At 39.8% G+C, this 15,685-nt stretch overlaps 1 non-coding gene across 1 annotated transcript; it reads right to left on the bottom strand.

The window, feature by feature from the left end:
• Positions 1 to 231: 231 nt before the first annotated feature.
• On the bottom strand, positions 232 to 304 carry trnaq-cug. The gene has a single exon. It is a non-coding gene; the product is annotated as a tRNA-Gln (tRNA).
• Positions 305 to 15,685: the final 15,381 nt, after the last annotated feature.

The raw sequence follows: 15,685 nt of genomic DNA, 5'->3' as shown, positions 1-15,685 counted from the left end.
AAAGTGCACTAATTGATATCACAGATTAAGTCAAAAAAGAGTTAAAATACTGCTCACACTGCTGTGTCTTTGAAATGTTGACTAAGCAGGAAGACAGTAGGGTTAGGGTTAAGTCACGAAGATCTGATGACAGAGGTTGGAATCATAAACGTGTAAAATAAATGTTTTATTGTGCAAGGAAGCACATCAAATATATCAGTTATAAATTCACCAACACAAAAAACTTGTATGCAACCCAGGTGGGACTTGAACCCACAATCCCCAGCTCCAGAGGCTGATGCCTTATCCATTAGGCCACTGGGTCCTATAACATATTTGATGGTGCAATAATACTTTATAGTTTTCTGACCTCATCAACTTTTACAGCTGACAAGCAGAGTATTGATCAAGCAATCAGACAAAACTTCTAGAGCATAAATGAATGCGGTCCAAAAGGACGGTGCAGAGGATGGAGCCAGAGAAAAAAGGCCAACGGACTTGGTGTGGGCTGATTAAATCAGTCCTGTTGCTGCTTTTATGTTGAATTCTGGCAGCAAAAACAGCTTAAAAAGACAGATGGAGTGGCTCGTTCCAGCCAAGAAACCAGTGTCTCCATTTTAATCTTAATAGATTAAATGTGTCGTCACAGGCACAAAAACAAACAAACACTCATACAAATCAAAAGATGCTGAAATCAGAAATCTTTTGTGGAAATTAAATGGTCCGGTTTTAATGGATTGTGGGTTTAATGTGTTTGTGGGCAACTTTGTGGCTGTTTCTGTGTAGGCTCTCAGTTGTCCAGGTGGTTTCCATAGTAGAGAAGCTTGAATCTTCGACTGGACTGGGTTGCTTGACGCGAGGACGTGTCGCTTCAAATCGCAGAAGCTTCCTCAGCTAAAATTCTTGCTCTGGTGGTCTGACTTCTGTCTTGACTCTTGTAGAGAAGAATAATCAAGAAGTCACAAAAGCTGGAGTTTTAAATCTAACCAGACCCCTCCTACCGAGAGGCAGACTGCTATAGGCTGGTGACTAAACAATAGCTCTAATTAGCACCTATTGTGCTCTAGTTAACACCCTCCTAATGACAGGGCAGCTGTCCCTCTCCTGACGGCTCCCTTGACGACTCTGCTGATGACGTGAATGACTCATTACCATGAACAACAGACTGAAACTGCTTTGACCTGAGTACCCCATTGTAAACAGGGGATAAAGCGTGTCTCAGACCCCCTTCCCGGTTAAGGCTAGGTTTCAAACGTTTCACAAAGAATGCCTCCTTGACCTCTCTCTCAAACCATTTCTTCTCTCTGGCTAATATTTTAACTTCCTTGTCCTCAAACATGTGGTTAGTGTCTTTAAGGTGGAGATGAACTGCAGACTGAGGTCCACTGGCGCCCTCTCTGCGGTGCTGGTATAGCCTTTTGTGTAAAGGTTGCTTAGTCTCACCTATGTAGTGTTTGTTACAGTTTTCCTGACATCTGATAGAATACACTACATTGCTCTGTTTGTAACTAGGGATCCTGTCCTTAGGGTGAACTAATTTCTGTCTAAAGGTGTTAACCGGTTTTAAGTAAACTGGGATTTTGTGCTGTCTGAAGATCCTCTGTAGTTTTTCCCCTACCCCTGCTAAATAAGGGAGAGACACTCTTCTTCTTGTCTCCGTCTCCTGTCTATCTATCATGGGTACCCACATACTGTGAGGGCTTTCCGGACACGTTGTTGTTCTTTAACCCTTCCCTCTGCAGTTGTGGGCACCTGTAGGGCTCTGTGTTGAAGCGTCCTGATCACCCCGAACTTGTGTTCAAGGGGCTGGTTTGAGCCAAAGAGCAGATATTGGTCAGTGTGAGTTGGTTTTCTGTAAACCCCTGTCTGTAAACGTCCTTGCGTCAAGCAACCCAGTCCAGTTGAAGATTCAAGCTTCTCTACAACTTTGTGGCTGCACAAACTTCCATTTGTCACCAGAGGGATTGTTTATGACACAAAATCACATCAAAGAGTCGAGGCAGAAATGTGACCGTCAGACAAAAATAAATGCATGTTGGTTTTACTGTGTAACTTCTTTTGGCTTCTCCCTTTTTCCTCTGGACCCCACAGCAGATCATATATGAATTTTACTCTAGATGCCCTTCCTGGCACAACATGGAGAATGTTCAAGTGTGGTCTTGAACTGGGAACCTTCTGTTGAGAAAGATTAATCCAGGTTTTGAGTATATTTCTTATTGTTACATGGGAAACAAGGTACCAGTAGATTCAGTAGATTCTCACAAATCCAACAAGACCAAGCATTCATGATATGCACACTCTTAAGACTATGAAATTGGGCTATTAGTAAAAAAAAAAAGTAGAAAAGGGGGTGTTCACAATAATAGTAGCATCTGCTGTTGATGCTACAAACTCAAAACTATTATGTTCAAACTGCTTTTTTAGCAATCCTGTGAATCACTAAACTAGTATTTAGTTGTATAACCACAGTTTTACATGATTTCTTCACATCTGCGAGGCATTAATTTTGTTGGTTTGGAACCAAGATTTTGCTTGGTTACTAGTGTGCTTGGGGTCATTGTCTTGTGGAAACACCCATTTCAAGGGCATGTCCTCTTCAGCATAAGGCAACATGACCTCTTCAAGTATTTTGACATATCCAAACTGATCCATGATATCTGGTATGCGATATATAGGCCCAACACCATAGTAGGAGAAACATGCCCATATCATGATGGTTGCACCACCATGCTTCACTGTCTTCACTGTGAACTGTGGCTTGAATTCAGAGTTTGGGGGTCATCTCACAAACTGTCTGCGGCCCTTGGACCCAAAAGAACAATTTTACTCTCATCAGTCCACAAAATATTCCTCCATTTCTCTTTAGGCCAGTTGATGTGTTCTTTGGCAAATTGTAACCTCTTCTGCACATGTCTTTTATTTAACAGAGGGACTTTGCGGGGGATTCTTGCAAATAAATTAGCTTCACACAGGCGTCTTCTAACTGTCACAGCACTTACAGGTAACTCCAGACTGTCTTTAATCATCCTGGAGCTGATCAATGGGTGAGTCTTTCCCATTCTGGTTATTCTTCTATCCATTTTGATGGTTGTTTTCCATTTTCTTCCACGCATGTCTGGTTTTTTTGTCCATTTTAAAGCATTGGAGATCATTGTAGATGAACAGCCTATAATGTTTTGCACCTGTGTATAAGTTTTCCCCTCTCCAATCAACTTTTTAATCAAACTACGCTGTTCTTCTGAACAATGTCTTGGACGTCCCATTTTCCTCAGGCTTTCAAAGAGAAAAGCATGTTCAACAGGTGCTGGCTTCATCCTTAAATAGGGGACACCTGATTCACACCTGTTTGTTCCACAAAACTGATGAACTCACTGACTGAATGCCACACTACTGTTATTGTGAACACCCCCTTTTCTACTTTTTTTTTTACCAATAGCCCAATTTCATAGCCTTAAGAGTGTGCATATCATGAATGCTTGGTCTTGTTGGATTTGTGAGAATCTACTGAATCTACTGGTACCTTGTTTCCCATGTAACAATAAGAAATATACTCAAAACCTGGATTAATCTGTTTAGTCACATAGCACTACTATTATTCTGAACACTACTGTATAAAGAAGCCCACTAGCCGCTTGGCCGCCACCCTCCCTCTCAGTTTTTTTGTGTCTTTTATTTGATTTGAGACTAAAGATTTTAATCATTTATTACCAAAAATGTTCATTGACTTTCACATCATGGATCTACACTTTCTCAGAAACAACTCCCTTTTATTGGAGAAACCTGCTCACTGCTCCTGGTGTTCCCAAATGGTTGCCCAGTCAACTACAAATCAGGACCTACTCTGAGGATCTGACATGAACATGTGTGTTTTGAACAATATGACGGTTTCATCGTTGCACTGAACAAGTAAGTGCTACATATGCCCAACTGATGGAGTGTTGATCCCCAGATCTCAACCTGGATGGACACCTGTTCATCACAGGTTACTTCCCTCGGCCAAGACTGGCACCCATTTACAGCCGTGTGACCTGAGACACTGCAGATGAACTGTCTTGTCCAAGGAAACAGACAGGCAGAATGACTAGGAATCAAACCCAGGTCTGTGTATTGGCAGACCAGCTGCTATCCACTGATGTTGTATTAAATTCACAAAAATATGATTCAAAAATCACATTCTCCATCTGCATTAAAAAGTAATTTTGCTTAACACAAGTCCTGTCTCAATACCAAATTTCTTCAAAATCCATTTGTCATTTCATGAATTTTTGCTAACACAGAGACAAACAATGAAATACTGGATCAGTACCATTTTCCAAATGAGTTCCAAAATTTAATGGCTTTTTCCTTGGCTATGTTTTACAAAAGTTGTTCAGCAGTGTTCCAGTAATTTACTGAGCTGTTTATGTAAAAATCAGGCAGCTGCCTATGTAGGTGTCCACATGGCCTGACTCGGATTTTGATCAAATTTTTACCAATTACTTCCAAATAGATTGATTAAGCACGGTAAAAGTTGTTTATCCATCAGGCAAAATTTTACTTGAGTTTTGGTCAATTCAAAATTTGATGTCAAAACAGCCTGAAATCCCGTTACATTAAAATATATAATAAAAATGCTCAAATTTGAGGCAAGACTGCCCATCTAGAAGCACGTGGTTTGAAAAACTGCCTATGGGCATCATCTACCATCATCCATATATGAAAGATTCATTGCCCGTCTGGCGCAACTTTCCCATATATTTCAGTTATTCAAACGTTTTGAAATTCATATGTTGCCCTCCCAGGGTCAAATTCTGGAGGAGTAGGGAAATTGAAAAATGCTATATAAAATGAGTAATATTTGACATATCTCAGCAAATGAGGTATCGCGTTGTATGTTATTGGATTTGGGAAGCTCATTTATAGGGTCATTTTGTAATCCAAGGTCAAGGTCATGGAGAAATGTTGGGGTCAGTGTCTCATTTTCCTATAGTTTCATCTATTTCAAACATTTTGCCACATCTCACAGTCAAGGAAGTGTCTAAATATCATCCTATCATTAACTTTACCATGCCTAATCAATCAATCTATTTGAAGGGTAATTTGTGAAAAGTCGGGTCATGTGAACACACAGACAGTTCATTAAATAAATAAACAAATACCGGTTATTTTATTTGTTTTTTTTGTGGGGTGGGGGAGGATTGGACTAAACAATTATTCCTGTAAACCCTATTCAAATATGCTCCAAAATATAACGGACTCCTTGGTTGCCCAAAGTCAGGTCAGGAAGTATCCACTCTGGCACCGATGGAGAGGTTCTGGGTTTGACACTGACAGTTCATGTTGGAGGTAAAGTGAAGGTCAATTCATGATATATCTTTTCCAAACAGAAGCATGGCTATCTGAGACATTTGTTGGAGCAGGACAGAGGTTGTCAAACATGAACCACTGGAGCTCAGTTATAGTCTAGTATTAGTCCAGCTGAAGGGTCTTTGGCTCATCAACCGATTGACCCTATAGTCACCTTCAGTAAAACTGCAAAACCCTGATAAGTGCAGGTCAGTACCATGCATAGATGCACCTGGCAGGGACTCTGTGTGTGAATGAGATTATAGTATTTTAGATAAAATAATCTCTTTTACGTGTTGTAGATGGAAAATAATATAAAACCCCTAGTAGATGTAAAATAGTCTCAAACCCCTTTTGTAGCACAGCTATAAAAGGGGTTTGAGAGTATGTTCAACCACCCTGCATGTGTAATGGGTCAGCTGCAGTACGTGATGTGGTCTTTGTATGTCCAGTGTAGGAGCTGTGTCTACATCCTTGGTATTTCATCAGACCTGTTTCTGGTCACTTTGAGACTCCTGAGCTGACACTTGTCACCACTCCTGCTTGTGATTTTCAAGGACAAGGTTTCATGGTGCAGTCAGGGATTAGAAGTTGCTCAGTTTGGTAACCTTAGAATTGCATCCTTTTTTGCAGATGATGTGGTGCTGTTGGTTTCCAGCAGTGACCACATCCAGAATGTGCACTGGGCAAGGGCAGCACTTTCAAATCTGGGACCATGGATTGCCCCCTCTTGGTCAGGGTAGAGTGATTGCCCCAAGTGTAGGAGTTCTAGTTTCTTAATAGCTTGGGGTAATATGGATTGTGAGGAAAACCTTCACACAGTCTTGGTCACACCTACATTGTGAATCGTGATATTACGTTATTGTGCCATGGTCTTCTTTCAAGAGAGGCTGAATTTTTAAAGATGTATAATTGTTGTTTCCATGTAGTAACATCAGGAGGTTGGCTGTCTTGAAGTTATACTACACATCGTGCTATAGTATCCAGAGTTGTTCTCCCATACATCCCGTGCTGAGAATGTTATGTCATGAAGCTACATGCTAGACCGGTGCGTTACATCAAAGTGTGTGCCCGATCACATTAAGATATCTTGTAAATCACTTCAGAGGTGTTATTTGGTCACTATCAAATGTCGGTCATGGCGTCTGATTGCTTGAATTTTTCCCTTCAGGGGTCGAAATTCTAAATTGTTTCCAGACAACTCAAATTTTGATCATATTGGAAAAATCATGTTATGAATCCTTTATTTAAATGATGATGAATAAAAGTATAGTCGACTTAAATCTTAAAAAACCCAAAGGCCGTACAGCTTTAAGTTATGTTACACACAATCAAAAACAATATCACCTCATGCACACGCAGGTGTAAACATTCAAAGACATTTGTCTCCAGATGTCCATCTAATCAAATCAATTCAAATCAATTTCATTTATATAGCGCCAAATCACAACAAACAGTTGCCCCAAGGCGCTTTATATTGTAAGGCAAAGCCATACAATAATTACAGAAAAACCCCAACGGTCAAAACGACCCCCTGTGAGCAAGCACTTGGCGACAGTGGGAAGGAAAAACTCCCTTTTAACAGGAAGAAACCTCCAGCAGAACCAGGCTCAGGGTGGTGGTAATCAGCTAGTTAACTAACAATTTCACACAGCTAACCAGTTTGCTAGAGCTTAAAGTTCAAACAAAGGAATTAAACACTGTGCATGTTGAGACCTTAAAAACAAAAAAAACAGCTTTATTCTTTTACATCAATTTGTCAAGTTTTATTCCAAAGCAGAGTTATGGAGTCTCAGATGAGGAGTTGGCCTCAGGAGGAGACGGCGTGTTTTTCAAAAGAAACTCTTTTAATGCCATGTTTCTCCTTTCTGCGGTGCACCATGGCTCCCTTGGGCTCCTCTCCCACTCTTTCTTTACAATAATGGGTTAAACAGCCAAAGGCATGTGTGTTTTCATTGTGGTGTGGAATTATCTTGGGAGTCGTGGTGAGAGGGAGGATGTAGGAGGAGAGGTCCAACAGGAAAATTTGAGAGAAAGATGAGGAAAACTACAGACTGAGAACAGTTTGAGCACATGTATGAAGCTAACCCGACAATCTGCCATGTTTACTGAAGCCACCTTCTCAGCCGAGTTTAACTCCTCGTGCAGTCAAATGTTGAAGTGAATAGGATTTTCTTGGGGGGTGGGAAGCTATTCGTGGGGGTTTCTGTCCGTACTAGGGCGTGAGCACCTTCTTAATAAAACCAAACCCCTTCGTCAAACCATTTGCTACTGTCACACCCTCTGTTGAGCATTATGTACCTGATGCTTTTGGCCCTCAATGGGTATAAACAATATCTGTCTTTTTTTCACAGAGGAACATCTTGTTAAACACTTTTTCTCCCCCACACTTGTTTCCATTTTGACTTGACTGCTCCAGCATTGTCCCCCACCATCATTACGCAGTCTGTATCTCTATCCCATCTTGATGCACCCATATAGGATCAGCAGACCAACAGCGGTGCAAGAAAGTGCCGCCAAACTCCCGCAAGCAGCACGGCTCTCACTGGATTTCTAAATAATTAATGAATGATTTATTGAACTTATCTGGGAAGATGTATACAATTTCTTATCTCACAGCATTTTTTTTTTTTCCCTCTTCAGGTGACACAGGTATCTGTGGCACAGACAGATCTATGCTCAAACACACGGACAGGATGACCTCCCACCCTGCAGACAGGAGACAGAAACAACAAAACAGAGACAATGTTATTTTAAAAAATGATTTTTTGAAAGTTTTGAATGCAAGAAAAATGGAGAGAGCGTTTTAATTCAGTTTTTTCATGCAAAATATTTTAGTCTCGTCTTTTTTGTCAACAATAATGCATGCTAATTTCATCTTAGTCCGTGTTTTAGAACAAAAATGGTCGTTGACAAATATATTTCATCTCATCTGACGAAATTAACACTAATCTGAAGAACAGAGTCCAGCTGTGACACTAATCCCTCCTTCTCCAGGCCCGCTATTTATTCTCTTTCCCTCTGCAGGGTTTTAAGGTCACACTGTTCTCCCTGATCATGCACACTCCCGTGTCACATGGCACACATGCAGCTCGTTTCCTCAATCAGTTCTGCAACATAAATACAAACCACTTCCTGCTGCTCTGTTTGGCGCACTCTTGACTCTGATTTGGTTCTTGTTCCATGATGATATTTGACTTTTGCCTTGCAGTTCTATTATTGCACCCTGTCTCCGACTCCTCCCTGCCTCCTTCTTTTATTTTTTATTTTTAATCAGTGTGTCACATTTGAATTTGCAATAATACAACACTAGGTCACAACCTTTGTTCTACCATTTGTGTAATTTAGGAGTTCCCAAAGTATATGTGTGTGTGCGTGTGTGTGTGTGCGTGTGTGTGTGTGTGTGTGTGTGTGTGTGTGTGTGTGTGTGTGTGTGTGTGTGTGTGTGTGTGTGTGTGTGTATGGGGCGGGCGCTTGAGTTTTTGCAGTGTGGTTCTAACAAAGGGGGATTTCTTTTTAACTGTGCTTAAAGTGACACACAACAACAAATCTTACAGTATTTGTTTAAAAAAAATGTAAAAACAAAAGTCTGACACTTAGAAAAAGACAAACTACTAAAAATATTGTTTTCCCCCAGGGGTTTTTGTTAAACCAGCACTGCTGTAACGTGATTGATCTTAAATGACTAACAGATTTAGCAGCTACTTTTAGTCCTGAAGTGAGTCATGAATCAGCCTCTTTGCACATCTGCATTCAAATGAAAATAATTAAAGCACATAAATACCAATTTGCCTTTTAATCTACAACATCAACAGAATAAACCTGACTTTCTACTGATCTGAGGTCAGAAATCTGTAAAATATGACACAATCTGTCAACTTGCAAATCAGAAAAAGTCACTTTAAAGAGAAATGTTTGTATCTTCCTTTACAAAGACATCAGAACGGTGACAAACTCTAAAGCACCGACTTAAACAGGTTAATGATTTCAAAGCGACTAACTTAAACCACTCTTTGAAGCAGCTGTGTGAACTCGGCCGTCAAGCCACAAAGAATGCAAAAATGCACAGTTTATAGTCACTGTTGTGGTTAAAGCTTTCGTTGCATAATGTTGATCATATCGTGTGTGTGTGTGTGTGTGTGTGTGTGTGAGGACTGTCTCTTGTGGCCAGCACACAGTGTTCCTTGCTCGCCCGTTTCCTCTCTCTCTCCCTCCCTCTCACAGATTAGCTCTACTGTAGTTTGTGGTGACTCTGTTTTATGTTTAAGTGTATTAATTGCATTAATTTAATTTTTTCACTTTAAGCCAAGTCTGGTTTCTGTAAGATTCGTGCATGTGAGCTGTAATCCATGAGGTGTTAGATTTTTCCAAAACAAATTAAGGAACTAAAAACTAACAAGGAAAATACATTTTTTATCAGCTTGTGAAAGTTTTTTTTTGAGTGCGAAGATGTGAAACATTTGAGCCTGGAGGGCGAGAGCCTTCATGGAGCGCGCTGATTACTTAGTGTGACCCACATTCACTCCCTTTGGTACCAGCATTTAATCAGAAAGCTGACGGGAAACAGTGGGGCCAAAGTTCACCACAAAAATCAAAATGAGCAGAAACAGAAGGCCGGTCTTTGAAACAGTCTGCACTATTTTTGACTAATGAGAAAAAGATTTGTACAGTCTGCATTATTTTAGATCAACTCAAAGATCAGTTGTGTGTGTGTGTTTTTTAAGCTGTCTCCACTATCTTTATGGTTTGCAGTCTAAAAATGATTGTAAAATATAAAACAGAACTTCCAATGCTGGAAAAAATTGTGCCAAATCCTGCAGTTCCTTGAATGGCCACTTGAGGCTTGCCCCAAAAGGGAGTCACACCCTATGGATCCTCATGTTATAGCAGAAATTCACATCTTTACAGCCTGGTACAAAAAAAAAAAAAGTTTTGGTTTCTTTAGCTAGTTTTTCTATTCATAACAACTGTATTTTGGGGTGCTGGTTAACTACAGTTTAAAAAAGCCATGAATAACAAGAGCAATCCAAGATTTCTGCCGCTCACTGATCTGGATCACCTCCGACATTCAGTGGAGTCTTCCATGCCCTAATATCTATCTGTGGTCCAAATTTGGTAAGAATATGTGAGGCAGTTTTGACGTAATCCTTCAAAGCCTATAAAAAGGGAAATCTTGATCCAGAATACAGATCCAGATCATCTCCAAAATTCAGTGGAGTCTTCCATGTCCTAATATGTATCTGTGGTCCAAATTTGGTAAGAATATGTGACATTTTTTTAACGTAATCCTTCAAAGCCTATAAAAAGTGAAATCTTGACCCAGAATACGGATCCAGATCATCTCCAAAATGCAGTGGTCTTCCATGCCCTAATATCTGTCTGTGGTCCAAATTTTCTAAGAATATGTCAAGCAGTTTTGATGTAATCCTTCAAAGCCTATAAAAAGGGAAATCTTGATCCAGAATACGGATCCAGATCATCTCCAAAATTCAGTGGAGTCTTCCATGTCCTAATATCTATCTGTGGTCCAAATTTGGTAAGAATATGTGACATTTTTTTAACGTAATCCTTCAAAGACTATAAAAAGTGAAATCTTGACCCAGAATACAGATCCAGATCATCTCCAAAATTCAGTGGAGTCTTCCATGCCCTAATATCTGTCTGTGGTCCAAATTTTCTAAGAATATGTGAAGCAGTTTTGATGTAATCCTTCAAAGACTATAAAAAGGGAAATCTTGATCCAGAATACAGATCCAGATCATCTCCAAAATTCAGTGGAGTCTTCCATGTCCTAATATCTATCTGTGGTCCAAATTTGGTAAGAATATGTGACATTTTTTTAACGTAATCCTTCAAAGCCTATAAAAAGTGAAATCTTGACCCAGAATACGGATCCAGATCATCTCCAAAATGCAGTGGTCTTCCATGCCCTAATATCTGTCTGTGGTCCAAATTTTCTAAGAATATGTGAAGCAGTTTTGATGTAATCCTTCAAAGCCTATAAAAAGGGAAATCTTGATCCAGAATACGGATCCAGATCATCTCCAAAATTCAGTGGAGTCTTCCATGTCCTAATATCTATCTGTGGTCCAAATTTTGTAAGAATATGTGACATTTTTTAACGTAATCCTTCAAAGCCTATAAAAAGTGAAATCTTGACCCAGAATACGGATCCAGATCATCTCCAAAATTCAGTGGAGTCTTCCGTGCCCTAATATCTATCTGTGGTCCAAATTTTCTAAGAATATGTGAAGCAGTTTTGATGTAATCCTTCAAAGCCTATAAAAAGGGAAATCTTGATCCAGAATACAGATCCAGATCATCTCCAAAATTCAGTGGAGTCTTCCGTGCCCTAATATCTATCTGAGGTCCAAATTTGGTAAGAATGTGTGACATTTTTTTAACGTAATCCTTCAAAGCCTATAAAAAGTGAAATCTTGACCCAGAATACAGATCCAGATCATCTCCAAAATTCAGTGGAGTCTTCCATGTCCTAATATCTGTCTGTGGTCCAAATTTTGTAAGAATATGTGACATTTTTTAAAGTAATCCTTCAAAGCCTATAAAAAGGGAAATCTTGATCCAGAATACGGATCCAGATCATCTCCAAAATTCAGTGGAGTCTTCCATGTCCTAATATCTATCTGTGGTCCAAATTTTGTAAGAATATGTGACATTTTTTAACGTAATCCTTCAAAGCCTATAAAAAGTGAAATCTTGACCCAGAATACGGATCCAGATCATCTCCAAAATTCAGTGGAGTCTTCCGTGCCCTAATATCTATCTGTGGTCCAAATTTTCTAAGAATATGTGAAGCAGTTTTGATGTAATCCTTCAAAGCCTATAAAAAGGGAAATCTTGATCCAGAATACAGATCCAGATCATCTCCAAAATTCAGTGGAGTCTTCCGTGCCCTAATATCTATCTGAGGTCCAAATTTGGTAAGAATGTGACATTTTTTTAACGTAATCCTTCAAAGCCTATAAAAAGTGAAATCTTGACCCAGAATACAGATCCAGATCATCTCCAAAATTCAGTGGAGTCTTCCATGTCCTAATATCTGTCTGTGGTCCAAATTTTGTAAGAATATGTGACATTTTTTAACGTAATCCTTCAAAGCCTATAAAAAGTGAAATCTTGACCCAGAATACGGATCCAGATCATCTCCAAAATTCAGTGGAGTCTTCCATGCCCTAATATCTATCTGTGGTCCAAATTTTCTAAGAATATGTGAAGCAGTTTTGACGTAATCCTTAAAAGCCTATAAAAAGTGAAATCTTGATCCAGAATCCAGATCTGGATCCTTCCAAAATTTCTCAGGATAATCACCCCAGTTTCTTATCAGCTCTTACCAGATTCCATACGATCACAGGGGTTTGTTACCAAGCGCCGTATGGAGTGGCTGAATATGGTACCGTATCAGTAACCACTTCATATATACTATCTTTACATTGCATTGTGAAAACAAAAACTCTTTAAAACTACACCACTTTGCACCAATTTTGCATAATTTGTTGTTTAACCACATAATAAAGTGGCAAAAGATAAAAAAAAAAAAAAAACTGGCATTGTGTTGACAGAAGGCTTTCAAATGTATTAAAAAACAAACAAACAAATCCTCAGAAAATATGGTGTTAAATACAGAAAGGAAAAGCAGGAGCAGGAACACGTCTTCATGCCAAATCCATTCTACATAATTCTTCTAAATGTGTCTGACACTGCAGTGCAACCACGGTGAAAGTAGCAATTTAAGTGTCCTGGAAGATGCTGTTTCGTACATCATGGTCTTGATGAGCTCCATTTTCCCACAGTGTGAAAATACAGGAGCGATCACAGCTGGAAATAATTCTGATCCATTTTGGATGCTGATGAGCCTCTTCCTGCACTATGACATTTAATAATAATAATAAAAAAATAATAGGGAAGCTACGACCACTACCTTTGCACAACCCCCCCCCCCAGGACTAAACCAAACCATCTTTTTTAGGTTCCTTAGATGACCCCAAAACACAATCAGGATGTTCCCAAAGATAAAAACTGGCCTCAAGCCAGTTATCCAACATGGCGTCCAAGATGGCCGCCAAAATAGTGTTTTTCAGATGAGATATACTTTATTGATCTCAGTGGAGAAATTATGTTTACATTCCCATTACCTCAGACAGCAATTAGTCCACAATTATTACTTGTTTACCGTAATAATGGCACACATCAAAATTCAAGACAGCACATTCACATTTGACATTGTTTATGTGCACTAAGTTGGAAGAAGTCTGTTATCCGAATTGAGGCAAGTGGGTGAAGGCAACGCAGCAACCCTGAGATGCGCCGCCGTCAGCGTGGGGGGAAGAACGGGGGCTGCAGCTAAAACTGCACTGCCCCCACCGAAGGGGAAAGGAGTGACGTTAGCAGCTTTTTTCAAGGATAAGGGTCTATTGGTGGCCATTTTGGACGCCATTTTGAATCTTGAACCCATGAATTAATTTAGTTTAGGCACAAATGAGTGTGCTGTGACCTGCAATGGTCTTCCCATTGAATCGCTGTGATATTTAAGTTGTTTATATGTTGTTTAAAGGTGTTTTAGTGAAAAACCCTATTTTGGCAGCCATCTTGGATAACTGGCTTGAGGCCTAAAAAAGTTGGTTTGGTTTAGTCCTGGGGGGGGGTTCAAAGGTAGTGGCCGTAGCTCCCCTAGTAAAAAGCTTCTACACTTCAAAACATGCAAAGATGCAGGAGTGGTGCACTTGTTTCCAGTGCAGAAGGTTCCTGGTTCAAATCCCACCCTTGCCCATTCTCTGACAGGGAGCTCCAGATCTACTGTGGCAAAAACGAGGGAGATGCCAAAATGAAAGACCTAGTAATCAACCTTAGAGTCGGGTAGCATCCAAGTCTCAATAAGACAGGAAGCACCAGGACCCTAAAGACTTGGATGTTTTTTATCCTGCAAAAGTACCTGATCACTCATTTAGACCTTCTGATGTTATTCCAGAGGCTTTCTTTTTCTTTTTTTTTGTTCCCTCTCCCTTTAGAGAAGCATTAATTTCTTGCATAATAAAATATTGCAGTGTCTTGTGTATACAGCTGTAAAGGAGTGGGAGGGATGTGAGAATGAAATCAGTGGGAGGGAGGTGGAGAAAAATCAGAATGAGGAGATGAGAGAAGAGAAGCAAATGTAAGAAATGCACTGTACGTTACAGCGGGCTTCTTGGTGGGAAGAAAAATAAAAAAGAACACCAAATTTTCTCAAATACGAGGAAGAGATGAGAAATGTATGTATGAGGATTTAAACATAAAGCAACCCTAAAGCCACAAGATGGAAACGTCCATAAAAACCAATCAAAGAGAAGCCATGACCAGTCGATAGAAAGAGCTCAGTGATGTGAGCGGAAAGCGAGGGGGGCGGGAGGCGACAGAAGGAAAAGGGGAAATTGTATTGAGAGAGATCAGAGGAAATATGTCAAGAAAGAGTGAGTGGGGAAAAAAGAAGAGTGAGAAACTGAATTAGGAAGCACAACGGTGCAACACTGACGTTTGAGAAGAGAGATGTCTTACTTCTAACTGCACAGTCCTGACTGTCATATGTGGGCGTCAATCACTGCGGCTGTATGAGCTGCTTCATTCCAGAGAGACGGAAAAGTTCTTCTGCTCATGACAGCTCAAACGGTCAGATTTAACAATAACAGAGTCTCCCGATGAGGAAGCCAATCTTTTTTCCCCCCTGTGTTAGCAGGGCTTAGACGAATAAAACGTGTGAGTGAAAAATCTTTCATCTTCAATAAACCAAGACAGACAAATGGTGGTTACTTGTAACTTGGTATGTAGTAGTGGGGCGGCATAGTAAAAGCAAAAAATTGTTCATTTTGTAATAAAAGCATGGACTTTGGTACACATCCTAAATTAACTAATTTTTTTTTTTTTTCCAGATATGGAGCCATCCTGGAGCTGACCTCTAATGAGCTACAGGGGTCAAAGAATTACACAGGGGTCAAAATTTAAAAATGCTCCAATCATGTTGAAAACTATACCACATTATTTGTCTGATCATAACGATTCCAAAAAGGTATAGTTTGGACCATTTATGACTATTTATGACTGAATTATTTGGAGTTATGGGGTAAAAACAGCAAAAATGGTGACAAAAGTCAGTTTCAGTTTGTGCAGGGGTCAAACGTTAAAGTTGCTCCAATTTTAGTAAAACGTGATGCAAATTAGCGGTTGAAATAAAAGGATTAATAAATGGAATAGTTTTGACTGGTTTGAATGCTTGGTGTCCAAAGTAAAGCTCAAACAAGGTCGACATCCACTGGATTCTATGACGCATGACATACTGTATGTTACCCCGTAACATGATAACTAAGGATGACAGATGGTGCAGACTATTCTT

Source organism: Thalassophryne amazonica, chromosome 15 (genome assembly GCF_902500255.1).
Source record: "Thalassophryne amazonica chromosome 15, fThaAma1.1, whole genome shotgun sequence".
NCBI classification, from domain to species: Eukaryota; Metazoa; Chordata; class Actinopteri; order Batrachoidiformes; family Batrachoididae; genus Thalassophryne; species Thalassophryne amazonica.
The sequence above is the reverse complement of the archived record's forward strand: the minus strand, read 5'-3'. Positions and strand labels throughout refer to the sequence as shown.